Below are 27,119 nucleotides of genomic sequence, written 5' to 3' on the forward strand. Positions count from 1 at the left end.
TCAACTTAAAGTACTGTTCTTAAGAAATGCAAATGATTTGATTTTTTTCATTGAAAAGGTATGAAGCTTTTGTTTGAATATGTGAGTTTTTTTAAAAAAATAATATTGTGTTTAAACTGAAAGTTTAGATAGCAAATTAGGTTCACATTTAACAATTTCTGCACAAATTATTCAGTGATATTGGTCTCATTTTTCACAATGTGTCATCATTCTCCTTCATTCTGTTCTGGTTGTACCATTTCCAGTACTCTAGTTTCCCTGTCCCTTTACTTTCTCATGTGTGCTTTAGAGTAATTTTTGAACATATGGTCTCATATAGATGACTTTTTAAAGGAGCACATTACTCATGGGTGATATTCTTTATTTTATGAGCCAATATGTTATTCAGATAAAAACTGACCTCAAGGGATAATTTTGGTGGTGGTAGCCAAAAGGTTTACAGAGTATCAGGGTGATAGTCTCAGGGAGTCCTCTAATCTCACCTGGTCCACTAATCTTGACTTTCTAAGAATTTGAGTTCTGGTCCACATTTTCTCCCAGTCTATTAGGATCCGTCTATCATGGCCCTGTTCACAATGGTCGGTAGTGGTAGCCAAGTGCCATTTAGTTCTTGAGGTCTAAGGGTAGATGAGGCCGGAATTCCTGTAAAATTAGTCCTGTTGGACTACTTTATTCTCTGAATCTTTGATTTCCTTCTTTCTCTTTTGTTCCAGATGAGTAGAGACCAATAGCTGTATCTTAGGTGGCCACTCACAAGCTTTTAAGACCCCAGACACCCCTCACCACATTGGAATATAGAACATACACTTTATGAATTATATTATGCCAATTAACTGAATTGTTTGTAAGATTATGGTCCTAAGCCTTCAAATCCAGAAAACTAATCTTGTGAGGTGTTTGGTTATGTCTAAGAAGTATCCATAGCTGTGTCCCCTATGTGGTTTATTATGTATATGAACGTACATGCATGCACACACATACCTGTATGTATATATTCCTATAGATATATCTATTTATGCATACATATGTACCCGTATATTCATGCCCATGCACATATATGTCTACTTACATATTTGTGTAACCACATATATGTCTACTTACATATTTGTGTAACCACACGCATATTGTTTGGTTGTTGTTGCAAAATCTCTAGGGTATACCTAGGAGTGGGATTGCTGGATCCTAAGGTATTTCTATTTTTAACTTTTTGAGGAAGTACCATACCATTTTCCATAGTGATTGTACCATATGATAATCCTACCAGCAGTGGATAAGTGTTCCAATCTCCCAACATCCTCACCAGTATTTATTTATTTATTTATAATCAGTGCCATTTTTGCAGGGGTGAGATGGTATCTCGTTATAGTTTTGATTTGCATCTCTGAAATGGCTAATGATTGAGAGCACCTTTTCATGTGTTTGATGGCTGCTTGAATGTCCTTTGCCCATTTTTGAATTGAATTGTCTGTCTTTTTTGTTGAGTTGTTGAAGTTTTCTGTATATTTTAGAGATTAGACCTTTATGAGATATGTCATTTTCAAAGATTTTTTTTCCCAGTCTGCAGGACGTCTTTTTACTCTTTGGATAGTCTTTTGATGAGTATTTAATTTTTAGGAGGTCCCAGTTATCCAATTTGTCTTTTGTTGTTTGTGCATTTGTGTTTGATTATTATTATTATTATTTTAATTAGGTCCTATAGTTTTATCCCTATGTTATCTTCTAGGACCGGTACAGTTTTTGCCTTTACATTTAGGTCTTTGATCCATTTTGGGTTAGTCTGTGCATGTGGTGTGAGGTATGGATCCTGTTTCATTTTTCTGCAAATGGATATCCAGTTTTGCCAGCACCGTCTATTAAAGAGACTATTTCTTCCCCATTGAATGGACCTTGAGTCCTTATCAAAAATTAGCTGCCCATAGATGAATAGATTTATTTCTGAGTTCTCAATTCTATTCCATTGGTCTTCTTGTCTGTTTTGAGTACTGTGGCTGTACGGTAAGTTTTGAGATCAGGGAGTGTGAGGTCTCCTACTTTGTTCTTCTTTTTTAATATTGCTTTGGCTATTCTGGGCCTCTCTCCTTTGCACATAAAGTTGGTGATTAGTTTTTCCACTTCAGTAAATGAAATGTTGGAATTTGAATCAGGATTGCATTATATCTATAGATCATTTTGGGAAGTATTGACATTTTCAAAATGTTAAGTCTTCCAATCTATGAGCATGGAACATTTGAATGTGTGAATTCTTAACCTGTGAACCATGAATGGACTTTGGGGTGGCCGAGAACCCCCTGAAAAATAAATACACAATTTGTTGAGGACATGTGAATGTGCATTATATTATTTTGAGATAAAGGCCTGAGGTTTTTTTTGTTTGTTTTTAGATTGCCAAATGGGTTTGTGATTGTCCCCTCATTTACCCCCTCCCCCATCTCCCTCAAGAGAGAAGAAAAAAAAAAAAAAAAGCTTTAATGCTTTAATGGAACCTAGTGGACAAACATAGATCATTCTTTTTACTCAAACTTAAAATACTGGACTTGGCAGCATTTATAGGGGAGGACAGAATAAATTTTAAGTAGACCACTTTGGTTGGGGAAAAACATGTCCGTACAATGGACAAAAGGTTATAAGTCTCCTTTTTATGTTGCCAAGTGTACAGATTTAGATCAGCATTGTGCCATTTGGTATGTTTTACTTATAGAGAAACAATTACATTTTGATGCCAACAGAAAAGCAAATATGTGTTTGGTATGATTAATGATACTTTCTCACTTGGGGCTTTGATCTTGCTGGGTGATGTTTAATCATTACGGTTTATACAATGTGTTATGCAGTCAGTATCAAAGGTGAAAGTCAAACTGAAGTATGCTAGTATGTTAAAGGCTTTACAGAATTCTATTTCCATTCTCCTCTTAAACACTTTAAATCTATTTCTCAGTGCAGCTTATATTGTGTGAAAGAATGCAATGCTTTATACTAGGGAATATTTTTAAGACCTTATCTCATATTTGTCATCTAAATCTTTATGGTGACACATTTTAGCAGTGCCAAAATGACTGGGAAAACAAATAGATACTGTGCTACATACATGGGGTGGATTGGGGTGGGGGGAGTGTGCAATGGGAGAATGAAGACAAATGAGATTTGCTCATAATATATTTATTAATCTTGAAGAATATAATGAGTGTCTAGGGGATTAATAGAAATTATCAATAAAGTTATTGATGGAAATTATAAGAGAATATTTGGTATCTTGACGGCAATGGGTTTAGTTTTTTTTTAATAAAGCAAAATATAAAGACTTATGGAGAAATCATGAAAGGCAAATGCCATTCTGAGCATCTTGGTTTATTTGTGATTTCATTGAGAGTTCCTGCTCACCACCTTTTTCTGTATTTACTTGCACTTCACACGGTGCAACTTTTTCCAAAGACTTCAAATATAAAAATGCAAAGGCAAGGGAGTTTCTATCTGTGACCTTTGCATTAAATATGATTATGAAGTATTTCAATATGTCATATGTCTTTTTTTTTTTGAGGTGTGCTCCATTCAGAGCCCCCAGGGACCCTGTTTCACAGATAACCCCATCTGCTTGTAGCAGGTTGCCCACTAATAAGCCCAGCCAGCACATGTTTTTCTTGTTGTTGTGTGCTGTAGAGTCAACTCCGACTCATAGCAACCCCCATATGACAGAGTAGAGCTGCCCCATAGGGTTTCCTAGGCTGTAATCCTTACAGAAGCAGATTGCCAGGTCTTTTCTCTCTTGGATCTGCTAGTGGGTTTCAACCGCCAAACTTTCGGTTAGCAGCCGAATGCTTAACCACTGTGCCACCAGGGCTCCTTTAGCCCACACAAGGTAGGGTGGGAAAGAGGGAATTTAAGGATTATAAAGAGGACTTTCCTGCTAGAAAATTTGGATTTGAGCATATCTTTTGCATATTAAACACGGAGCTGACTCCTCAGCTGTGGGAAAAGAGTATGAGTATATTGGGATGGGGGTTTGGAAAGAAAAATAGGAAAAGATGCAAAGAATGTTGGTCTGTAGTTTCTAGAGATAAAGCCTTAATAGGGGCTGTTGGAAGATGTTACCTTTTGAGCCAGATCCCAGGAGCTGGATAAATAAGTCCTTCTTGTGGTGGAGGTAACATTGAAGCTGATGTTGCTCATTCAACAGTTATTGAGTTCTTTCCTCAGGCTGATGTTGTCCACCCAACAAATAGTTGCTGTGTCCTTTCCTCCAACCCTTGTACTGTTGTTGGCTGCAGTTGAGTCAACTCCTGACTCTTGGAAACCCTATGCACAACCAAGCTAAAATGCTGCCCAGTTTTGCACCATCCCCATAATGAGTTGCAGATCTGACCATTGTGATCCTTAGGGTTTTCATTGGCTGATTTTCTGCTGAAAGCTGTTCAGCCTCATACCAGCAATCAAGCCTCCACTGACAGTCAGGTGGTGCATGCACGTGTGGTGCCTTGGCCAGGCATTGAACCTGAGTCTCCTGCATAAACCAGACCTATTGCTACTCAGACAATTCCTACTCATAGTGGCCCTATAGAATAGAGTAGAACTGCCCTATGAGGTTTCCAAGGAGCGGCTGGTGGATTCGAACAGCCAACCTTTTGTTTAGCAGCTCAGCTCTTAACCACTGTGCCATCAGGGCTCCGAGTCTCCTATAGGCGAGGTGAAAATTCTACCAGGTAACCACCACTTCCCCCAGTTCTTAGACGAGGCACAATGTATCAAAGATGACTGAAACATAGTCTTGACCTTAGAGAACACTCAGTTGAGGGTGACAAAGGCAGAAGCAGGCCATCAAAATGCCCATGGTACGTGTGGTGATCAAGAAATGCACAAAGTAGGAAGGAAGTGTAGATAAAGGCACCTAACCCAGCTTGATGTGGAGGGTGGGTGTGATGGGGAATTCTCCGGAACTAGAACCTGAGCTGAGGCTTAGGGGATCATAGAAAAATTTGAGATTTGTAATATCATTTTCAGGATTTATATGACTGAGCAGATCAAAGAGATAAGAGGGTTGGGATTGGTGGTGAAACCAAATGGATCATGGTAGGGGTGATTACATGGTGATTGGTGTCAGTTTGACTGTAACAAAATATGTGACTCCTGAAGTCTCCTGAAATTCACTGCATGAGGCCATATGGCGTGTGGGCTGGGTTTAAATCTGGGCCTTACCACTTATTAGTTTCCTCTTTGGTAAAAGGGAGACACCACTCGTTTCTCATAGAGCTGTTATGACGATTAAATGGGTAATGCAAGTAAAGAGCTTAGAAGAGTGCCTGGTATACGTTAAGCATACATATTAGCTGCTATTATTATGATTCGGAGGCTGTGATCACAGTGCAATTCCGTCCAGGATTGGGTGCCTATGGCCAATGAGAAAGAGGCTCTCTAGAAGCCATTGCCTAGTGCCACTCCACAAGGGAGCACAAGTTACACGGGTGTTTCCCAAGGAGAGTGTCCGGGAGGAGCCGGACATAATAACCTGCAGAGCATTTTCAGAATGCCCGTGTCTGTCCAGGATGGTGCAGGAACAATAATACCAGGAGTGAGGCTCAGGCATGAGCCATGAAAAAAGGCTCCTAGGTGACGGATTTGTCTGCCTGGGCCCCTGGCCTGAGGAGCACCACTGGCTCTGTGTAACCCTGAGATAAAAACTGGACAGGAGAGTGCATTTAGCACAGATGCGTGCACGGTTTTCTACCGCACGGTTTTCTGGAGCACACTAAAGGAATCATCTCCCTTTCCACCCTGCAATTTGATGCTTCGGTGTGCAAACGTCAAGAGACGAGGGTAGGAGAAAGGTAAAAGAGCAGGAGCAACAGAAGAGCCTTGCAACCAAAGAGATTAGGGCAGAAAGCCCTGGGCTTTAGAAATTTGACTTGGGCGAATTAACAAATGGTCTGAGGAGATTTTGTAGCAGCCTTTGTGCTTCTTACACCACAACCACCCATGGAAGACACTGAGCAGTGTGACTAGATCCAGGTGGACTCCCTGGAGGAGGGGGCACACAATGGGACCAGGCAGGCCCAGTTATGTAAATGCACCTCCACATCCAGTCCTGGAAGGGACTATACCAGGAAACAATCTAAAACAAGCACGCTGGCCACAGTGTACCTAAAGGAAGCTTGTAAAATGTAAAACGTATTTATTTGACTATAAAGCATGAAAAAAGAAAAAAAAAAAACAACCGTTGGTAGGTGCCTGTAGTTGTTGTTGGGCGCTATCAAGTTCATTCTGGCTCATAGCAACCCCATGTGATAGTGTAGAACTGCCCCATAAGGTTTCCTATTTTTTTTTAATCTTTATGGGAGCACACCATCAAGTCTTTCTCTGCACAGCGGCTGGGCGGGTTCAAACCTCCAACATTTCAGTTAATAGCTAAGCCGTTTTACCACCAGGACTCCTTTGATGTCTAGGGTCTCAGAATTTCAAATGTCCCACAAGAAAAATTCTGCAATGGCACTTACTGTCCCCAGAAAGTTTTAGTTCCTATTGTTCCCCGTCTGGCTCTGGGTAATAAGGTGGACCAACGATCTTCAGGGCACAGGTGAAAGCTGGCCTGCACACTGGTGTCTTTAGATCTCTCTGAGGAGGCCCGCCAGATGACCTTGTATTTGCTGAAATGAGTCTTGCCTAGGCATCCAGTGTGGCATTAGACACTGGGGGTTCTTACTAAGATATGAACTGCCCTGCCCTCAATGACCTTCCAGCAGAGAAGGAAGAAATAATAATGAGGTTTACTTACAGAGCTCCTGCTGAGTACTAAGCTCCATTCTTACCACAACCTCAAAAATGGCTATAAGACTCTTGTTATGGTTTTCATCTTAAGGGTGAGGAATGCATGTCTTAGAGAGGTGAAGTAACTTGCCGGAGGAACACAGGATGTGGACATTCAGGTCTGTTTGATAACATAGTCCATGCTGCTTTTTCTACTCTACTGTTTTTCCTCTCAACCAGCAAAATGATTCAGAACTAAAGCACCACATTTTCATTATGACAGTGAAGTCCTCAGGGTGTTGTGGGCATATGATGAGAAGGGAGAAAGCCTGACTCTTGCCACCATGTTCAGACAGGAAGTCTACCCTGTACCGACTATACCATGGGTACACAGTGGATGTTAACTAATCTTTCTAGGAAATGGTAAAAAAAAAAAAAGGGTTGAAAATGAATAAATGGGACAGGGCCACATGTTCAAGTTCAGGTATATAACTACAAACATTTCAATTAGCTAGCTTTAGAAGTAAGTAGCTTTTAGTGCTTTTCTCGTTTATTTCTCGGTTATTTCTTCCATGCTTTTAAGCTCTATTTAAATTTATGTATTTAACTACCTGTTTCTTTAATGGAGGATAGGTACTTTACTAATTTCTTTGTCCACTTTTCAAACTTAAATCCCTCTGTCTTGTTTTAAAAAATCTTTATAGCCTACCCTAATTGGCAGAGATGGTGAATAGTCCTTTCTTACTCCTAGAAGCCCTGTAGTAATGGGGCTAGCAATGTGCCCAGCTTGAAAACAACAACAGCAAAACCATACATGTTTCTAGCCTTCTGTAATAGGGACATTCATTAAGGTATAGGTGGAAGTTTTTGCTGGGGCTTCCAGGAAAACTCCTTAAAGGGGACTGATTGGACTGGGAGGCCTGCCTCCTTTCATTCACTCCTTCTTTCTGCTGTGCAGAGCATAGATATGATTGCTGGAGCTACAATAACCACCTTGCAATTATGAGGCTAACTTTGAAAAGTCAGTGCTAAAGATGGGGAAGGAGAAAGGTAGAGGAAGCGTGAGTTGTTAATGGCAGTAGAATTATTGCAACAGCTCAGTACGGCCTAACTCTAAACTCCTCCGAGGTGAAGGAAAAGCCCATCTTGTAAGCTCTCTGAGTTTGCCCACCACTTCTGTTGTGGCTGCTTCTCATGTGCACCTGTTCAAATGGCTGAAATTATCTTTCAAAATGACGACAGCTAATTTTTTGCACTCTGAAATATCATCAGAAAGTAATAATTTAAAGCATTAAAAAAAAATGCTTTTTTAAAGCATTTAAAAAAAAAATAGTAAAAGAATATTAAGTGTCTTTGTGTGGCCAGGCTCTGGGTAGGGTACTTTATTTTTTTTCAAAAACAAGAAGAGTTGAAGATATGCTTTTTAAAAATTCTCCATTTCCCTTCGTAGAATGCAACGAGAATGAAAATACTTCCTATCAAAACCTCTGGGACACAGCAAAAGCAGTGCTCAGAGGCCAATTTATATCGATAGATGCACACATACAAAAAGAAGAAAGAGCCAAAATCAGAGAACTGTCCCTACAACTTGAACAAATAGAAAGTGAGCAACAAAAGAATCCATCAGGCACCAGAAGAAAACAAATAATAAAAATTAGAGCTGAACTAAATGAATTAGAGAACAGAAAAACAATTGAAAGAGTTAACAAAGCCAAAAGCTGGTTCTTTGAAAAAATTAACAAAATTGATAAACCATTGGCTAGACTGACTAAAGAAATACAGGAAAGGAAACAAATAACCCGAATAAGAAACGAGAAGGACCACATCACAACAGAACCAAATGAAATTAAAAGCATCATTTCAGATTATTACGAAAAATTGTACTCTAACAAATTTGCAAACCTAGAAGAAATGGATGAATTCCTGGAAAAACACTACCTACTTAAACTAACACATTCAGAAGTAGAACAACTAAATAGACCCATAACAAAAAAAGAGATTGAAACGGTAATCAAAAAACTCCCAACAAAAAAAAGCCCTGGCCCGGACGGCTTCACTGCAGAGTTCTACCAAACTTTCAGAGAAGACTTAACACCACTACTACTGAAGGTATTTCAAAGCATAGCAAATGACGGAATACTACCCAACTCATTCTATGAAGCCACCATCTCCCTGATACCAAAACCAGGTAAAGACATTACAAAAAAAGAAAATTATAGACCTATATCCCTCATGAACATTGATGCAAAAATCCTCAACAAAATTCTAGCCAATAGAATCCAACAACACATCAAAAAAATAATTCACCCTGATCAAGTGGGATTTATACCAGGTATGCAAGGCTGGTTTAATATCAGAAAAACCATTAATGTAATCCATCACATAAATAAAACAAAAGACAAAAACCACATGATCTTATCAATTGATGCAGAAAAGGCATTTGACAAAGTCCAACACCCATTTATGATAAAAACTCTTACCAAAATAGGAATTGAAGGAAAATTCCTCAACATAATAAAGGGCATCTATGCAAAGCCAACAGCCAATATCACTCTAAATGGAGAGAACCTGAAAGCATTTCCCTTGAGAACGGGAACCAGACAAGGATGCCCTTTATCACCGCTCTTATTCAACATCGTGCTGGAAGTCCTAGCCAGGGCAATTAGGCTAGACAAAGAAATAAAAGGTGTCTGGATTGGCAAGGAGGAAGTAAAGTTATCACTATTTGCAGATGACATGATCTTATACACAGAAGACCCTAAGGAATCCTCCAGAAAACTACCAAAACTAATAGAAGAGTTTGGCAGAGTCTCAGGTTATAAAATAAACATACAAAAATCACTTGGATTCCTCTACATCAACAAAAAGAACACCGAAGAGGAAATAACCAAATCAATACCATTCACAGTAGCCCCCAAGAAGATAAAATACTTGGGAATAAATCTTAGCAAAGATGTAAAAGACCTATACAAAGAAAACTACAAAGCTCTACTACAAGAAATTCAAAAGGACATACTTAAGTGGAAAAACATACCTTGCTCATGGATAGGAAGACTTAACATAGTAAAAATGTCTATTCTACCAAAAGCCATCTATACATATAACGCACTTCCGATCCAAATTCCAATGTCATATTTTAAGGGGATAGAGAAACAAATCACCAATTTCATATGGAAGGGAAAGAAGCCCCGGATAAGCAAAGCATTACTGAAAAAGAAGAAGAAAGTGGGAGGCCTCACTCTACCTGATTTCAGAAGCTATTATACAGCCACAGTAGTCAAAACAGCCTGGTACCAGTACAACAGGCACATAGACCAATGGAACAGAATTGAGAACCCAGATATAAATCCATCCACATATGAGCAGCTGATATTTGACAAAGGACCAGTGTCAGTTAATTGGGGAAAAGATAGTCTTTTTAACAAATGGTGCTAGCATAACTGGATATCCATTTGCAAAAAAATGAAACAGGACCCATACCTCACACCATGCACAAAAACTAACTCCAAGTGGATCAAAGACCTAAACATAAAGACTAAAACGATAAAGATCATGGAAGAAAAAATAGGGACAACCCTAGGAGCCCTAATACAAGGCATAAACAGAATACAAAACATTACCAAAAAGGATGAAGAGAAACCCGATAACTGGGAGCTCCTAAAAATCAAACACCTATGCTCATCTAAAGACTTCACCAAAAGAGTAAAAAGACCACCTACAGACTGGGAAAGAATTTTCAGCTATGACATCTCCGACCAGCGCCTGATCTCTAAAATCTACATGATTCTGTCAAAACTCAACCACAAAAAGACAAACAACCCAATCAAAAAGTGGGCAAAGGATATGAACACACATTTCACTAAAGACGATATTCAGGCAGCCAACAGATACATGAGAAAATGCTCTCGATCATTAGCCATTAGAGAAATGCAAATTAAAACTACGATGAGATTCCATCTCACACCAACAAGGCTGGCATTAATCCAAAAAACACAAAACGATAAATGTTGGAGAGGCTGCGGAGAGATTGGAACTCTTATACACTGCTGGTGGGAATGTCAAATGGTACAACCACTTTGGAAATCTATCTGGTGTTATCTTAAACAGTTAGAAATAGAACTACCATACAACCCAGAAATCCCACTCCTGGAAATATACCCTAGAGAAACAAGAGCCTTCACACAAACAGATATATGCACACCCATGTTTATTGCAGCTCTGTTTACAATAGCAAAAAGCTGGAAGCAACCAAGATGTCCATCAACGGATGAACGGGTAAATAAATTGTGGTATATTCACACAATGGAATACTACGCATCGATAAAGAACAGTGACGAATCTGTGAAACATTTCATAACGTGGAGGAACCTGGAAGGCATTATGCTGAGTGAAATGAGTCAGAGGCAAAAGGACAAATATTGTATAAGACCACTATTATAAGATCTTGAGAATTAGTAAAAACTGAGAAGAACACATACTTTTGTGGTTACGAGGAGGGGAGGGAGGGAGGGAGGGAGAGGGTTTTTTATTGATTAATCAGTAGGTAAGAACTGCTTTAGGTGAAGGGAAGAACAACACTCAGTACATGGAAGGTCAGCTCAATTGGACTGGACCAAAAGCAAAGAAGTTTCCGGGATAAAATGAATGCTTCAAAGGTCAGCGGAGCAAGGGCGTGGGTCTGGGGACCATGGTTTTCGGGGACTTCTAAGTCAATTGGCAAAATAATTCTATTATGAAAACATTCTGCATCCCACTTTGAAATGTGGCGTCTGGGGTCTTAAATGCTAACAAGCAGCCATCTAAGATGCATCAATTGGTCTCAACCCACCTGGAGCAAAGGAAAATGAAGAACACCAAGGTCACACGACAACTAAGAGCCCAAGAGACAGAAAGGGCCACATGAACCAGAGACCTACATCATCCTGAGACCAGAAGAACTAGTTGGTGCCCGGCCACAATCGATGACTGCCCTGACAGGGAGCACAACAGAGAACTCCGGAGGGAGCAGGAGATCAGTGGGATGCAAACCCCAAATTCTCATAAAAAGACCAAACTTAATGGTCTGACTGAGACTAGAGGAATCCTGGCGGCCATGGTCCCCAGACCTTCTGTTGGCACAGGACAGGAACCATCCCCGAAGACAACTCATCAGACATGAAAGGGACTGGTCAGTGGGTGGGAGAGAGATGCTGATGAAGAGTGAGCTAATTATATCAGGTGGACACTTGAGATTGTGTTGGCATCTCTTGTGTGGAGGGGGGATGGGAGGATAGAGAGAGAGGGAAGCTGGCAAAATTGTCACGAAAGGAGAGACTGAAAGGGCTGACTCAAGAGGGGGAGAGCAAGTGGGAGTAGGGAGTGAGATGTATGTAAACTTATATGTGACAGACTGATTGGATTTGTAAACGTTCACTTGAAGCTTAATAAAAGTTAATAAAAAAAAAAAATTCTCCATTTGCCCCAAGTCTTTCAATTTTCCTCTGTAAGTCAGTGATGATTCCTAACTCTCTTCATCTGCTTTGGCGTATCAGAGTCTCTCTCACCTTATCTGTCCTACACATCTCCCCAGAATGCTGAAGAAAAAGCTCTGACAAAATATCCAGCTTCAGGAATGTTGAGTAGGGTCTTTTCAGAATTGGAAACAACAGTAAAAACAAAAACAGTTCTTGCTCATTTCACTTAGCATTAGGTATCTAGGTCTTGAGTTGGATTTGGAAATTGCAGGATATTTAGCTTAGGTTATTTAAAAATTCTGGGATCTTTTGGTGGTAAGATTTCAAATTTGGTGTTTGGGTTATATGTTGTGAGCCACCAAATGGGTTCAAATTGATTTTAAAAAGCTGAGTTGAAATATTTGTTATATGGATAATTTGGGGGGAGGAAAACTGATTCATACCAATTTTATTTATAGATTTTCCTGTCATTTCCCTTCCTCTGCCTTCCCTTTGTGAATGGGAAAACAGGATCTTTATCCTTTTTAATGAGTAATAGCTGCCCAAAGCTATATGTGCGTTTTAAAGCTTCCAAATGACGTCATGTACAGCATGCTGAGGCTTCATTCTCACCATCTGTCATGTCACCAGAAGCCTTAAATATAATTACAACCCCTGTGACAGTTGCACTCATATTATTTCTCACATAATTATCAGTGACGAGTTGTACCACCCTAATTAAAATAGTGATCGTATCTCAATTATCAGGCCTGTTTTTTAAGGGCTTTTATTATATAACTGCGAAAGCTTGCTCGGGGCTGGGATTTAACTAAAACACATGTTCATGGGAGCGTTGAGCAGATGTTAGGGGATTGGAGAAGTGCTAAGTATTGAGCTGCTCTGCTCCACACCTTGTACCTGAGCACTCTGGTGATGCTCTTGGGAAAAAAATACTGGCTGATGGACGACTTATAGACATGTGCATTTGGGGCCTGCCTGGTAAAGTGATGACCTGGAGATCAAAAAGGGGCTTATGAGTTGGTTTGAAATTTAAGAAGTTGGCTACAACCTGAGGACCCTTAGAGCCATTTTGACAAGAGAAAGAAAAAAGCAATGATGCATGTAAACAGTCACTTTCTCAGATGGAGACTACTGGAGACCCTGGGGAAAATCTCTGCAGTTACCTGGGTGGATCAAGAATAAGATTTATTGGCCCTTCACAAGTCCAAAAGGTGTAGCTTTCCTGAAAGGGAGAGGATTATCAACAAAAAGTTGGTGTCCTGGAAATTTTGGTTTGGGGACGTTTACAATAAAACAGAGTTACTGATTTTTTTGTGTAGTCGTGGATGAATTGACAAGAGGGAAGAACAAAATATGCCCGAGCTAGGGTCTAAATACTTCCCAGACTACCTTTGCTTTTCAGGGAGTCAAGGAAGGGAGGCCTGCTCTTCACTGGAAATCTTTTAAAACAGCGCTGTCCGACAGAACTTTCTATATGTTCTACATCTGTGCTGTCCAGTAGGAACATGCAGGTATTGAGTGAAGAGATGAATTTTAAATGTTATTTAATTTTAATTATTTTAAATTTAAACAACCACAAGTAGCTTGCAGAGGTCTCGGGGGAAATAAAATATCCTTAATTTTTGTTGGGGTTATTGTATTGAAGTACAGGATGAAGGCAATGCTCTTTAGCCGTCTCAATGTTTTTTTTTTTTTTTTTTAATAATTTTTATTGTGCTTTAAGTGAAAGTTTACAAATCAAGTCAGTCTGTCACATATAAGCTTATACACACCTTACTCTATACTCCCACTTACACTCCCCCTAATGAGTCAGCCTGCTCCCTCCTTCCAGTCTCTCCTTCCGTGATGGTTTTGCCGGTTTCTAACCCTCTCTACCCTCCCATCTCCCCTCCAGACAGGAGATGCCAACACAGTCTCAAGTGTCCACCTGATACAAGTAGCTCACTCTTCATCAGCATCTCTCTCCAACCCATTGTCCAGTCCCTTCCATGTCTGATGAGTTGTCTTCAGGAATGGTTCCTGTCCTGGGCCAACAGAAGGTTTTGGGGACCATGACCACCGGGATTCTTCTAGTCTCAATTAGACCATTAAGTCTGGTCTTTTTATGAGAATTTGGGGTCTGCATCCCACTGTTCTCCGGCTTCCTCAGGGGTTCTCTGTTGTGCTTCCTGTCAGGGCAGTCATCGGTTGTGGCTGGGCACCATCCAGTTCTTCTGGTCTCAGGATGATGTAAGTCTCTAGTTCATGTGGCCCTTTCTGTCTCTTGGGCTCTTAGTTATCCTGTGACCTTGGTGTTCTTCATTCTCCTTTGCTCCAGGTGGGTTGAGACCAATTGATGCATCTTAGATGGCCGCTTGTTAGCATTTAAGACCCCAGACGCCACGCTTCAAAGTGGGATGCAGAATGTTTTCATAATAGAATTATTTCGCCAATTGACTTAGATGTGCCCTTAAGCCATAGTCCCCAAGCCCCCACCCTTGCTCTGCTGACCTTTGAAGCATTCAGTTTATCCCGGAAGCTTCTTCGCTTTTGGTCCAGTCCATTTGAGCTGACCTTCTGTGTATTGAGTATTGTCCTTACCTTCACCTAAAGTGGTTCTTATCTACTAACTAATCAGTGAATAACCCTCTCTCCCCCTCCCTCCCTCCCCCCACCCCGTAACCACAAAAGTATGTGTTCCTTTCAGCTTATACTGTTTCTCAAGATCTTATAATATTGGTCTTATACAATATTTGCCCTTTTGCATCTGACTAATTTCACTCAGCATAATGCCTTCCAGGTCCCTCCATGTTATGAAATGTTTCACAGATTCGTCACTGTTCTTTATCGATGCATAATATTCCATTGTGTGAATATACCATAATTTATTTAACCATTCATTCGTTGATAGACACCTTGGTTGCTTCCAGCTTTTTGCTATTGTAAACAGAGCTGCAATAAACGTGGGTATGCATATATCTGTTTGTGTAAAGGCTCTTTTTTCTCTAGGGTATATTCCGAGGAGTGGGATTTCTGGGTTGTATGGTAGTTCTATTTCTAACTTTTTAAGAAAACGCCAGATAGATTTCCAAAGTGGTTGTGCTATTTTACATTCCCACCAGCAGTGCACAAGAGTTCCAATCTCTCCGCAGCCTCTCCAACATTTACTATTTTGTGTTTTTTGGATTAATGCTAGCCTTGTTGGAGTGAGCCATCTCAGTTTTTAGGAAGTGATTAGAATTGGTGTTCCCTAGACAGTGGAATCCCTCCATTTTGTTTTCTGTTTTTTCAGAGAGGGCACCCTGAGAAGTTCCTGAGATGTAGTTCTGGGCCTGAAAGCTCAGTGTTACAAAGGAAGAGTCTCCAGATCAAGTGTGGCTCTCTAAAGGTGGGCTGTGAAGGGGTGATGAATCTCTGATGGTATAATTTTAGACCCTGAAGGATAAGCTGAAGAGGAGCATTTTTTTGTTCAATAGCGCATGTGTTCTTCAAATCACACACGGAAGGTGTTTTTTTTTTTTTTTTTTTTAATTGTTTTATTGTGGTAAAAAATATATATAGCAAAACGTTTGCCAGTTTAGCCTTTTTTGCGTGTATAATTTAGTGACTTTGGTCATGTTCATCATGTCGTGCAAGCATCACCACTATCCATTCCCAAATTATCCCACCATAAACCCAGTGCCCTCTAAGCTAAGACTCTCCTGTCCCCTCCCTTCCATCCCACGTGGGAAGCTTCGAACTCTGTACTTATAGGGCCAGCTCTGCTCAAGGGACATTTAAAATTTCCCCAGTATCTTCCTGGTCATGTAAGTATCAATGTCCAAATATCAGCCACAAGAAGATTCAGGTCTTTCCTAAAATACCTGAGACTAAAATGGACTTTGAGAATAGGGCTACATGATGATTTTTGTGGACCCTAAGTACATTTGCCTTCGTAAGCCCATTTTTTTCCATAAAAATAAAATAAATAATGGATTTTACTAATGTATTGTCATAAAGATGAATATATTAATATTATACATTAAAACATTTCCTTTGACCTAAAAGTTCATTTTTTTTTCCTTTGAATTAAAAAAAATTAAAACATTTTCGTAGGCCCCTAAAAGTTTTGTGGGCCATAGCTGCTGTGCCTAATGGTTAAGTTGGTTCTGCTTAAAAGACTCTCTGGTCCCTTTAAGGAGCCCTGGTGGTGCAGTGGTTAAGGGCTTGGCTACTAACCAAAAGGTCGGCTGTTCAAACCCACCTAGTGGCTCCTGAGGAGTAAGACCTGGTGATCTGTTTCTGTAAAGACGACAGCCAGGAAAACCCTATAGGGCAGTTCTACTCTGTCACATGGGGTCATTGTGAGTTGGAAACAACTTGAGGGCACCCAACAACTTGGTCCCTTTAGGGAAGACATCATCCTTAAAACTGACTAGGAAATGGACCATTCTTTTCTTAAAAGACTACAAGATTGGTATTTTGTACATAGTTGGTGCTCAATAAATATTAGTTGATCAAAAATATTCAGAGAAAATTAAATATCTTCTCTTGTAACAAATGTGAATATTTCTCTACCATTTTTACATAACGTCCAATTTGAATCGCAATTACTTTGCTACTCAGAGTATGAGCTGCAGGCCCGAGGAATGAGCATTACCTGGAGCTTGTCAGAAATGCCAAGTTATCAGGCCCCCTGTGCTAGTGAATCAGAATATGCAGTTTAACAAGAGCCCCAGGTGATTCCGATTCACATTACCCTGAAGCACTGCTCTATTGCAGTTTAAACCAGATCTTCATCGATCCTAGAAAAAGAAGAGCTGATTCCCTTCACCTCATACAACTGAGGGCTGACCCTCACCTTTCTTCGGTGTCAACTCAGTTCCTTTAGCTTAGTTGTTTCTAGCCTTGGTGGAATACTGGAATCACCCAGGGAACTTTACAGAAATACTGAGGCCTGGGCCCCACCCCCTTGGGATTCTGAAATAATTTGTCTGGCTAAGGCTCTGGGAATCAAAGTTGTTCTTTTGTGTTTTTCTTAAAAGGCTTCCTTGTGATGCTAGCGTGCAGCCAGAATGAGAACTGTTGTTGTTGTTATTGTTGTTAGTTGCCATCGAGTTGATTCTGACTCGTGACAACCCCATGTGCAGAGTAGAACTGCTCTGTAGGGTTTTCCAGGCTCTGACCTATCTGAAGTAGATTACCAGGCCTGTCTTCTGAGGTACCTCTGAGTGGGTTTGAACCGCCAACCTTTCAGCTAGTAGTTGAGTGCTAAACTGTTTGTGCCACCCAGAGACTCACAATGAAAACTACTGTGAACATTTCCCCACAAGATTTGTCCTCTGGTTTTGATCATGTCGGCTTCTTTTCTCTGTGTTCAGCCTCACTCAATCTTCTTAGGCCAAGTAACCAAGTGTATAATCCAGAACTAGTTTCTTACCTCAGAGCCTGATGCTCTATTAATTATCTAAAAGCTCCAAAACGTTCTTCTAATAAAGCCATAGTCCAAAATATTTTTTTCTTTCTTTTTTGTTGTACTTTATATATATATATTTTTAGACGGTTTACAGAAAAAAAAAACTAGTTTCTCATTAAACAGTTAGTACATACATTGTTCTATGACATTGGTTAACAACCCTATGACATGTCAACACTCTCCCTCCTCAACTCTGGGTCCCATGTTACCAGCTTTCCTGTTCCCTTCTGCCTTCCAATCCCTGCCCTGGGGCTGGTGCGCCCCTTTAGTCTTGTTTTGTTCCACAGGTCTGCTCTGTCTTTGGCTGTAGGGTGAGCCTCAGGAGTGACTTCATTACTCAGCTGAGAGGGTGTCTGGGGGCCAAACTCTCAGGGTTTCTCCAGTCTCTGTCAGGCCAGCAAGTCTGGTCTTCCTTTTTGAGTTAGAATTTTGTCCTACATTTTTCTCTAGCTCTGTCCGGGGCCCTCTATTGTGATTCCTGTCAGAGCAGTCAGTGGTGGTAGCCGGGCACCATTTAGTTTTACTGGACTTGGTCTGGTGGAGGCTGTGGTGGATGTGGTCCATTAGTCCTTTGGACTAATCTTTCCCTTGTATCTTTCATTTTCTTCATTCTTCCTTGCTCCCAAAGGGGCGAGACCAGTGGCATACTCCAAAATATTAACTGCCACTGTTAGCTGCACCCTTAGTATGTGTCTCATATTGACTTTCAGTCATTTAATCCTCATAATGATAGTAAACATTATTCTTATGCCCATTTTACAGATGGAGAAATGGAGGCTTAGAAAGATTGGCTCTTCCCAAGTTTGGCTCATTAGTGAATGAAAGAGTTGCTGTTTGGACTTGGCAATTTTTACTTACAGAGCTTACCCCTAACATCATCACTCTAAACCCACGATCTCCCAGTATCATACTTTCATTTAAGAAACACTGATAATTCCCTCATTCGTATGGCCAAACATCAGATTTACAATTATTCAAGTTTTGAGAATTATTGGCAAAGGAGATAGACTAAAGGGCGGGAAAGAATTAAGTAGATAATAGAATCTGAGGTGGTTCTAATACATTTTTAAAAGTTTGAAAAGAGTGACGTACATTTTCCTTCCTGTATAATTAACATGATGTTGTTGTTAGCTGCCATCGAGTTGGTTCCGACTCATAGTGACCTCATATACAATAGAACCAAATACTGCCTGGTTCTGTGCCATCCTCACAATTATTGCTATGTTTGAGCCCATTGTTGTAGCTACTGTGTCAATCCAACTCGTTGAAGGTCTTCCTCTTTTTCACTGACCGTCCACCTTACCAAGCAGTAGTCTCCCCCAGGGACTGGTCCCTCCTGATAACATGTCCAAAGTGCATGAGACAAAGTTTCATCATCCTCGCTTCCAAGGGGCACTCTGGCTGTATTTTCTCAATGGCAGATGTGTTCATTATTCTAGTAGTCCTTGGTATATTCAGTATTCTTTACCAGCACCATAATTCAAAGGCATCAATTCTTTTTGGTCTTCCTTATTCATTGTCCAGCTTTCACATGCATACGAGGTGATTAAAAATACCATAGCTTGGGTCAGGTGCACATCAGTCCTCAAGGTGACTAATAGAATGACTATGATAGTTAAATTAAAAAAGCAAATATTTTATACTCTAGATGTGCCCTGTATTAGAACTGTGGAGATTATAGGGATAAGAAAGTCTTTGTCCTTCAAGTGACAAATTGAAAAAAAGGATAAGAACCTGTAATCATCCAACATATGACAGTGAATATAATCAGTTGCTAAATTGTGTGGTAAGGCCATCATTAAGCTTTGTTGAAGTTCAGAGGGTGGCAGAAACCAGGATAGTGAAGAAAGGTTTTATGGAGGTTTGTCTGGCGTGAAGTCTGTCAGGATGAATGGAGAATGAATAGCTAGAAATGACAGGAGCTGAACTGGGCACTGGCATACTGCTCATTAGGAAGTAAGAATTTTCCCAACTGAATTACCAAACTGGTTTCTTGCTGCCTGCACTTCCCTTGTCTTTGAATTCTAGACAAAAAGCTGTCCCAGTCGAGCTTAGCACTATCTCAGTGCCCTAAGTGACCTATATCTGAAGCAGTGAAATCAATCAGATGAAAACGGTTAGCTTCCTGTTTCATACATTTATGGGCTTCTTTTAAGGTTGCTGGAGTACACTTTGTTTAACATTTGAACCTAGAGAAGTTGAAAGCCAAGTACTTATTTAAATATTGATCAAGCTCTGCTTGAGAGAAGGCAAGAAAACTGCAGATAGCATGATTATATAGCCCCAGTTCGGGAGGGTTTCACAATTACTAGTTTTCCTTGTTTGTTTCTTTTTAGTATGAAGGAATTTTGGTATAACTTCTCATAATATTTATTCCTCCTCACACTTATTATTTTTTCTATCTACATACCACACAGAATTAGTGGGAAAAAAATTTAAGGGGGAAAAAAAAAAACAAAAAAGAAAATACACAAAGATTCAATACTGGTAATGTGAAAAAGGAGAATAACAACAAAGGCTTCTAACACACCCATGTTTTTGCTCATCAGTTTGGAAACCATTTTTCCTGGTGTGTTGATTCAGTTAATCCACAGTAGACATATTAGGGCTGGGAATCATTTTTATTTTTGAAAAGAATATTGCTTTTCTTTTCATCTTGAGTACCTTGAAGTCCTGGCAATGGGCAGGAACTTCTCCACCACCGCTGTGCTTGAGGCAGGTTCACAGCTGTGTAGGGTGGAATCAGCCAGGATTACAGCCATGAGTCAGAAGTGCAGTGCCAACGCTGTGGGCCTCCTTGTTAAAGTGGAATAGGCCTTGACCTTTGCCTTGGAACAGGGCTAAGGACTCCAGACACAGGGACTTTTTATTGAGAACCTCAGGCTGTCTTCTCCTGCCTTCCCTTCTTCCTCCAGCTCATATCAGCAAGGTGGGCTGGAGAAGGTGAAGGCAGGAAGGGAGACAGCAGAAATGGCCAAGGCCCAGGAGAGGTGATGGCGAAAGCGGAAAGTGGCCAAGGAGTGAGAAGGAGTGATTCTTTCTGGCCCAGTGCCTTGGTGGACAGCTTCCTCAGGCCACGGCCCAGTCCTGGTTCTGGGGCGGCACGTCTATACAGGACAAAAAACAACAACAAAAGAACCAGACACTCCAGGTAATTACAAGAAAAGTTAAATCGGTTTTTCTTTTAAAGCTGCTATAACTGTCTTCCTTTTATGAAGGCCTGGCTGATGGAGATGAGATCCTGGTGGCTAGTGGTTAAGAGCTACGGCTGTTAACCCCAAGGTCGGCAGTTCAAATCTACCAGGCGCTCCTTGGAAACGCAACGGGGCAGCTCTACTCTGTCTGATAGGGTTGCTATGAGTGGGAATCAACTCGATGGCAACCGGTTTGGGTTTTTTTTCGGGCTGATGGAGAAGCTTCCACATTGGGGTTGTGATCAGTTCTAACTGGAAAAGCACTTTGGATAAAAGAGTCCCTTTCACAGTGTTGTTCCTTGTTTAAAAAAAAAAAAGAGAGTTTTTGAATTATGATGACTTTTAATGGAGCCACTTGCGTGCATGAACTAGGAGAATCGCAGCTCTGCAAAGCTCTGGGCCAGAGGAACATGAGCCTCTTGAAATAAGAGGGTGTCTCTGCTGATTTTTAAATAATACTGCATTTTTTTTTTTTTTTTTTGCCTATTGTAATAGACCTGGGCCATATTATGTCACGGGTGTGGTGGCTTTTGGCTGAGGACAGCCTGAACCTCCGTAGGGCCTGGCACAACTCTTTTCAGCAGAGGGTAGGCCAGGTCCTTCCTCCGCCGGCGCCGAGGCTATGCCCCTGGGGCCGGGCCCTGCGGGCGCAGCCACCAGGGCGCAACCTCGTCCTTCCCTGGCCCGGCCGGGCGGTGCAGCCGCTGCGCGTCTTGGCGCTGCGTGCAGGGTGAGGGAGGCCGAGGAGAGCCTGCCTCAGCCCCGCGGCGGGAGGGGGCTGGTGGCGACAGCCCAGTCGGGCAGCTTCAGGTTTCCTCCTGGAGCCGGTGTCGGGCCGCCGAGCGGGCCGGCCTCGCCATGTGATGCCGCAGTTGCGAGCCGGGCCGGGAGGTTGGCGGGCGGGGGGATCCAGTGGCAGCCGGGAGGAGGGGGGGAGCAGGGGCGGCCCCAGTTACCAGCTCAGCCAGCCCGGCCCGGGAGCGCGGCTGCGGCTCCGCCCCTCCGCCCTTGCCCGAGCTGTGCCGCCGCGGGCGTTGGCAGCTCTGGGGAGAGCCTTCCCGGCTCCAGGCGGCTGTGGTCCTGGGGCGCGTTCCGGGGCGCCCTCGGGCAGGGCGCGGGGCGCAGCGCCTCACCAGGGCTCCGGAGGCAGCGGGGCCATAGCTCCAGGTAAATGCTGTTTGGGACTCCATCCACCGCGACTCCGGCAGCCCTGGGCGGAAAAGTTTGTCTACCTGAGTTTGCAACCGTGGGGACACTTTCTCCAGGGTCCCAGGGGACGCATGGGTCAGCAGTGGTGGAAAGGGGGTGCAGCTGCGGGCTCGGCTGCGTGAGGGATGGGCTTCGCCTCCCAGTTCCCCCGGGACTGCAACAAGTGCAAAGGGCTGCACAGCCGGGCGCGGCGGCGGCAGCTGCGGAGCGCGGGGTCGCTCGGGCGTCGCGGCCCCGAACGCAGCGGGAAGGCGGCGGCGGCCTTTCTCGCCCTCGCGGGCCCAGCTCCCCCGACGGGGGATGGGCGAGTGGGAGCCCGGCCTCTGCCCTTCAGGCGCCGAGGAAATAAATGGCACACCTGCCGTGCAGTGGGGGTGCTGGCCAGGAAGAAGGGAGAGTCTCGAAAGCTGGGGTCCTCCCTCCGCATCCGTGCATTCGCTCTGGGGCCAAGGGTACTCGGCGGGGCTCAAGCTCGGAACACTAGCGATGCAGAAGCGCTAACAGTTATTTCGTGGGGAAACAGTTGCTGTGTTTTTTTCTTAAAAAAATTTATAGTTATTTTGTTGGGGGGTGGTGTCAGAATTCCGTCAGACTTTCTTAGGTTTATTTTATGGATTTTTTTTTACCCCTCTCGAATATAAGGCGTGTGCGTGTGTGTATGTGTGGGGGTGGGGTGGGGGTGGGGATGGGGGGACAATAACCTTCCCGAGTGTAGGGTCTCCAAAGGGGTCATAATGAGGCATATGTGCTAGGCAGAGGCGGCATCCTTGCCTAAGGAGGGCTGCCTGGAGGTTGGGTGCTGGGGCCGCCCTGTAAACCCAGCTCTGGTATCCCAGACACCAATTCGGTTTCCAGGAGAGAACCCATCTGCCTTCCTGGGAGCCCACCCCGTCCCCCCTGTTGGTTATACCTGGGGTGGGATGAGGAAAGGTGGCAACATCAGTGTTTGCGCAGCGTCTCTCTCCTTGACCTTGCCTGGGTTTGGCAAGTTTCCTAAGACCTGGCACTTTGGAGGTTTACCGCTGACTTGCGCCAATTGGGCAAGAAATATGAAAAATTAAGACGTTTAGAAAGAACTGATCATTTCAGGTCCCATGGGGTCCCTGGTTTTCTGAAGCTTTGTCATCGTGTGTTCCTAGGCCCTGAAGCTGTCAGGGTAAGCGAAATTGTTTTCACGGTTAAAAAAAAAGAAAAAAAAAAAAAATCAAAGACCTGATTCTGTTAGGTTTGAGGGGAGGGGTTCCTCTTTGCGCAGGACAATCCAAGCAGAGTGATAACTTCACCTGGGAAGGTTTCTATGCATCTTTCCTGGGTTTTTATATTTTAGTTCCAGTTGCCCTTCAGTTGAGCCTGACTTATGGCAACCCCATGTGTGTCAGAGTAGAACTGTGCTCCATAGAGTTTTCAGTGGCTTATTTTATGGAAGTAGATTGCCAGGTCTTTCTTCGAAGGTGCCTCTGGGTGGACTCAAACCTCCAACCCTTCGGTTAGCAGCAGAGCATGTTAACCACTTGAAGCACCCGGGGACTCCTGGGTTTTTCTATACACCTTCTTAAAACACATGGGAGTTTGCCCTGTCTTGACCAATGGCCAAGCTAATCCCTTTGGAGTATCTAGAGAAAAGAAATGAATACTGCAAAAGGTTTTGGAATTTTTAATACAATATGATATTTCAATGTAATGTTCTGATGTGGATTTCATATGTAGTTGTACTCATTGACTTTTTTTTTCTCATTGACTTTTATCAAATAAGAATTTGGACAGCATCCGATCTCATATTTAGTGGTGAAGGAAACCGAGGCACACAGCTAGCTATTGAGTATCTGACTCAGATGAGTGTCCTGGCTAACAGGAGAATGGGGAACAGAAAATCAGTGTTTGCCCTTTTGACTGTATTTTTTTTCCTTATCAAAACCACATAACCTGGCCAAGCAAGAACAGGTTATGTAACAGGTGTGCCATAACCTCTGAAGCATCCATCCAATCCTTTAAGCAGTTTGGAAATACTTAAAGGTAAAGAGGAAAGCAGTAATTGGTCACTAAGGTTCTATGAAATTTCATCAGGGGCCTCACTTGGGTTTCACACCCTTTTTATAATGTGAATACTGGAGAAAAGTTTGGAATAGTTTTTCATTGTGCTCTTATAAGAAACTACTGCTTGTGGCTTAGACTTAAATTGGGCCGGAATTTCAGGTGAGCTCTGATAACATGACCTCCTTTAGTATGCCATGTGAGAAAATGAAACGTGTTCTAAATAGGTATTAAAGCAAATAGCAGAATATAATATTACTTTTATATTAAGCTTTCTGTATAAAACTGGTTACCACTTAAGCTCTAACTTCAAGTCCTCCCAGAGTTTATGATCAAGTGCTGACTCTCCAGATAAAAGATTTATGATACAAATGTTGGAAAACCCTTTACTATTGGGGCACAGCTAAGATGGTAATAAACTGAGCCCAGATGACTCTCAGACTCCCAGGCTGACTATAATTTTATTATGCTTTAATTTACTGATCAGATATGAGAGATCTGGTTTATGTACATTTTCTCTAATTGCATTTGTACTTAGGTTGCTTTCAGTGGGCAGAAAAGCTATGGGATTTTTTTCCCTTGTGACCTTAACTAAGGTTTGTTATGAAGAGGTGGGTCAAGCCGGGCAACTCCTATTGAGAAGTGCTAAATTATAAACAGTGTTACACTTGAAATGCACCAAATTCAGGGAATTTTGCCATGTTAAGAGTTGTACTGTAAATATTATGCCGTCCTATAGGGCTTGGGTCTAGATCCTTTACTAAGGCAAAGCCGGGCTTAGAGATGTTTTTCTTGCGTAAGAAGTACAGATTAGGTCTTGTACCACAGAGCATTTTGCCCTAATTGCGTGGTGCTCTGTCATTTTGTGGAGTTTCCATGACCCTTAGCTCTTTTGTTATCATCACGGCATTAAAAAGTTCTCAAAAGTTCAAATCCATGTTGCTCACCAGTCTCTACCACACATCTTTCTGTGAACGTTTTCTTGATTTTACATTCATTCACCAGTTATTTACTGAGTGCCTACTATGTGCCTGGTACAGTTCTTTGCTTTAGTTCTCTGGGCTGTAGATCTCATGTCTAAAGTGACACTTCGTGGTTCTAGAATTTTTAGGATTTGTTGTGTTTTCAGAGTGGGCTGTTGCACATTCTACATTTGGCTGGTGAAATAAGTCATATAATTTTTTAATCTCATAATATGTCTTCTTAACTGACTGCAGTATTTCCCTTGAAATTTGATCTTAGGCACAATGGCAATTAGCTTATTTGTAACATTTGTTGCTCCTGGAGTCCTTCTCCTAGAGAACCAAGGTAATGAGATTTGACATCATTTTTAATAAGAGGGAAAGTGAAAAAGTAGTTATAATTTAATATTGGACATTTGTCCCCGTGCTCTTGGTTTTGAACACTTTTATAAAAAATTGCATTTTTATTAATCCTCAGAGGTATTTTCTCTTGTTTAATTTAATATTTTCCTCAATTCCTACTACTACTAATGACCTTGTATCTACCAGCGAGGATCAGTACAGGCAGAGATCAGCCATGACATCTTTGCTTTCCATAGTAGCATGCCCAGAAGACCAAACCAACACCAAACCCATTACCGTCGAGTCAATTCCAACTCATAGCAGCAACCCTATAGGACAGAGTAGAACTGCCCCATAGGGTTTCCAAGGAGTGGCTAGTAGATTCAAACTGCCGACCTTTTGGTTAGTGGATGAGCTCTTAACCACTGCGCCACCAGGGCTCTAGGCCCCGAAGAGACCCCTTAAAACTCTCACTCAAATAACATTCTGCCTGTTTCAAGTAGTAGGCTTTGTTTGACTGGTGTGCCCACACCATTTTGCCTTTTGAAAATATACCTGCTTAAAAAGTTTACATGCTTTATATATTTCCTTCTGTTATAGATTGACATTCCCTTAACTTAATAAAACAGATGATAAAGAGATAATATTGCATGTATTAATTAAATTTATAGTTTAGCTCTTAAATTTATTATCAAACACGGATTACCATGCCCTTTGTGCTCGAAGGCTTACTTCTTTTCTTCCATCTTTTTAGAATATAAAGAAATTGTATTTCACGAAATATAACAAAGTGGCTAAGAGTACCGACTTTAGAGCCAGACAGCCTGGCTTTGTCCTGACCGCGTAACCTCTTTCTACCTCAGGTTTTCCATTTGTAAAATGGAGATAATAATGGTAATCTTCCCCTTAGGAGTGTTGTGAGGGTTAAATGAATTGTCCTTCCAGTACTGTCTGGCAGAGAGTAAGTGCCAAAAAATACTGATGGTTTAAAAGTGGTAGATTTAGCAGGTTTTCCAGAAGGCAGTGGAATGCCAGTGTCATCTCAGGGGAGAGAGCCCTATATTGGGAGTCTGAGGCAGGATTCGAGTCTTACATGTTACTCCCCAGCTGTATAAGCTTGGATGAGTACAACCCTTTTCAGGGTCTCAATTTCTTCATCCAGTAAAATGGAAAGAACGAGACTTGATGTTTTCTAAGGAGCCATGGTATTTTCAATTGCCTCATATGCATGCAAAAAAAAAAAAAAAAAAAAACCTGGGGTATAAATAAGGAAGACTGAAGGAGAATAGACACCTTTGAATTATGGTGTTGGCAAAGAATATTGAATATACTGTGGATTGCCAGAAGAATGAACAAATCTATCTTGGAAGAGGTACAGCCAGAATGCTCTTTAGAAGTAAGGATAGTGAGACTTTGTCTTGTTTGCTTTGGCCATGTTATCAGGAGGGACCAGTCCCTGGAGAAGGACATCATACTTAGTAAAGTAGAGGGTCAGTGGAAAAGAGGAAGACCCTCAAGAAGATGGATTGACACAGTGGCTGCAACAGTGGGCTGAAACACAGCAAGAATTGTGAGGATGGTGCAGGACTGGGCAGTGTTTCATTCTGTTGTGCATGGGGTCGTTGTGAGTCGGAACCAATTTGACGGTACCTAACAACAACGTGCTTTTTTTTTTTTTTTTTAAACAACAACAAGAATCCTCCCAGTTCTAATATTCTATAAATTCATGAAATTTGAGAATAAGAGGGTAGTTTATCAATTC

General features: G+C 41.8%; 1 protein-coding gene across 3 annotated transcripts in view; it reads left to right on the forward strand.

Moving 5' to 3' along the window:
* Positions 1 to 21,825: 21,825 nt before the first annotated feature.
* ARHGEF28 (Rho guanine nucleotide exchange factor 28) overlaps positions 21,826 to 27,119 on the forward strand; it is a 391,051-nt gene continuing 385,757 nt past the window's right edge. For all 3 annotated transcript variants that reach the window (XM_049865615.1, XM_049865633.1, XM_049865625.1), the window contains exon 1: positions 21,826 to 21,980. The gene's annotated coding sequence lies outside the window, so the exon portion shown is untranslated. The remainder of the gene's footprint in view (positions 21,981 to 27,119) is intronic.

Source organism: Elephas maximus, chromosome 2 (genome assembly GCF_024166365.1).
Source record: "Elephas maximus indicus isolate mEleMax1 chromosome 2, mEleMax1 primary haplotype, whole genome shotgun sequence".
NCBI lineage: Eukaryota > Metazoa > Chordata > Mammalia > Proboscidea > Elephantidae > Elephas > Elephas maximus.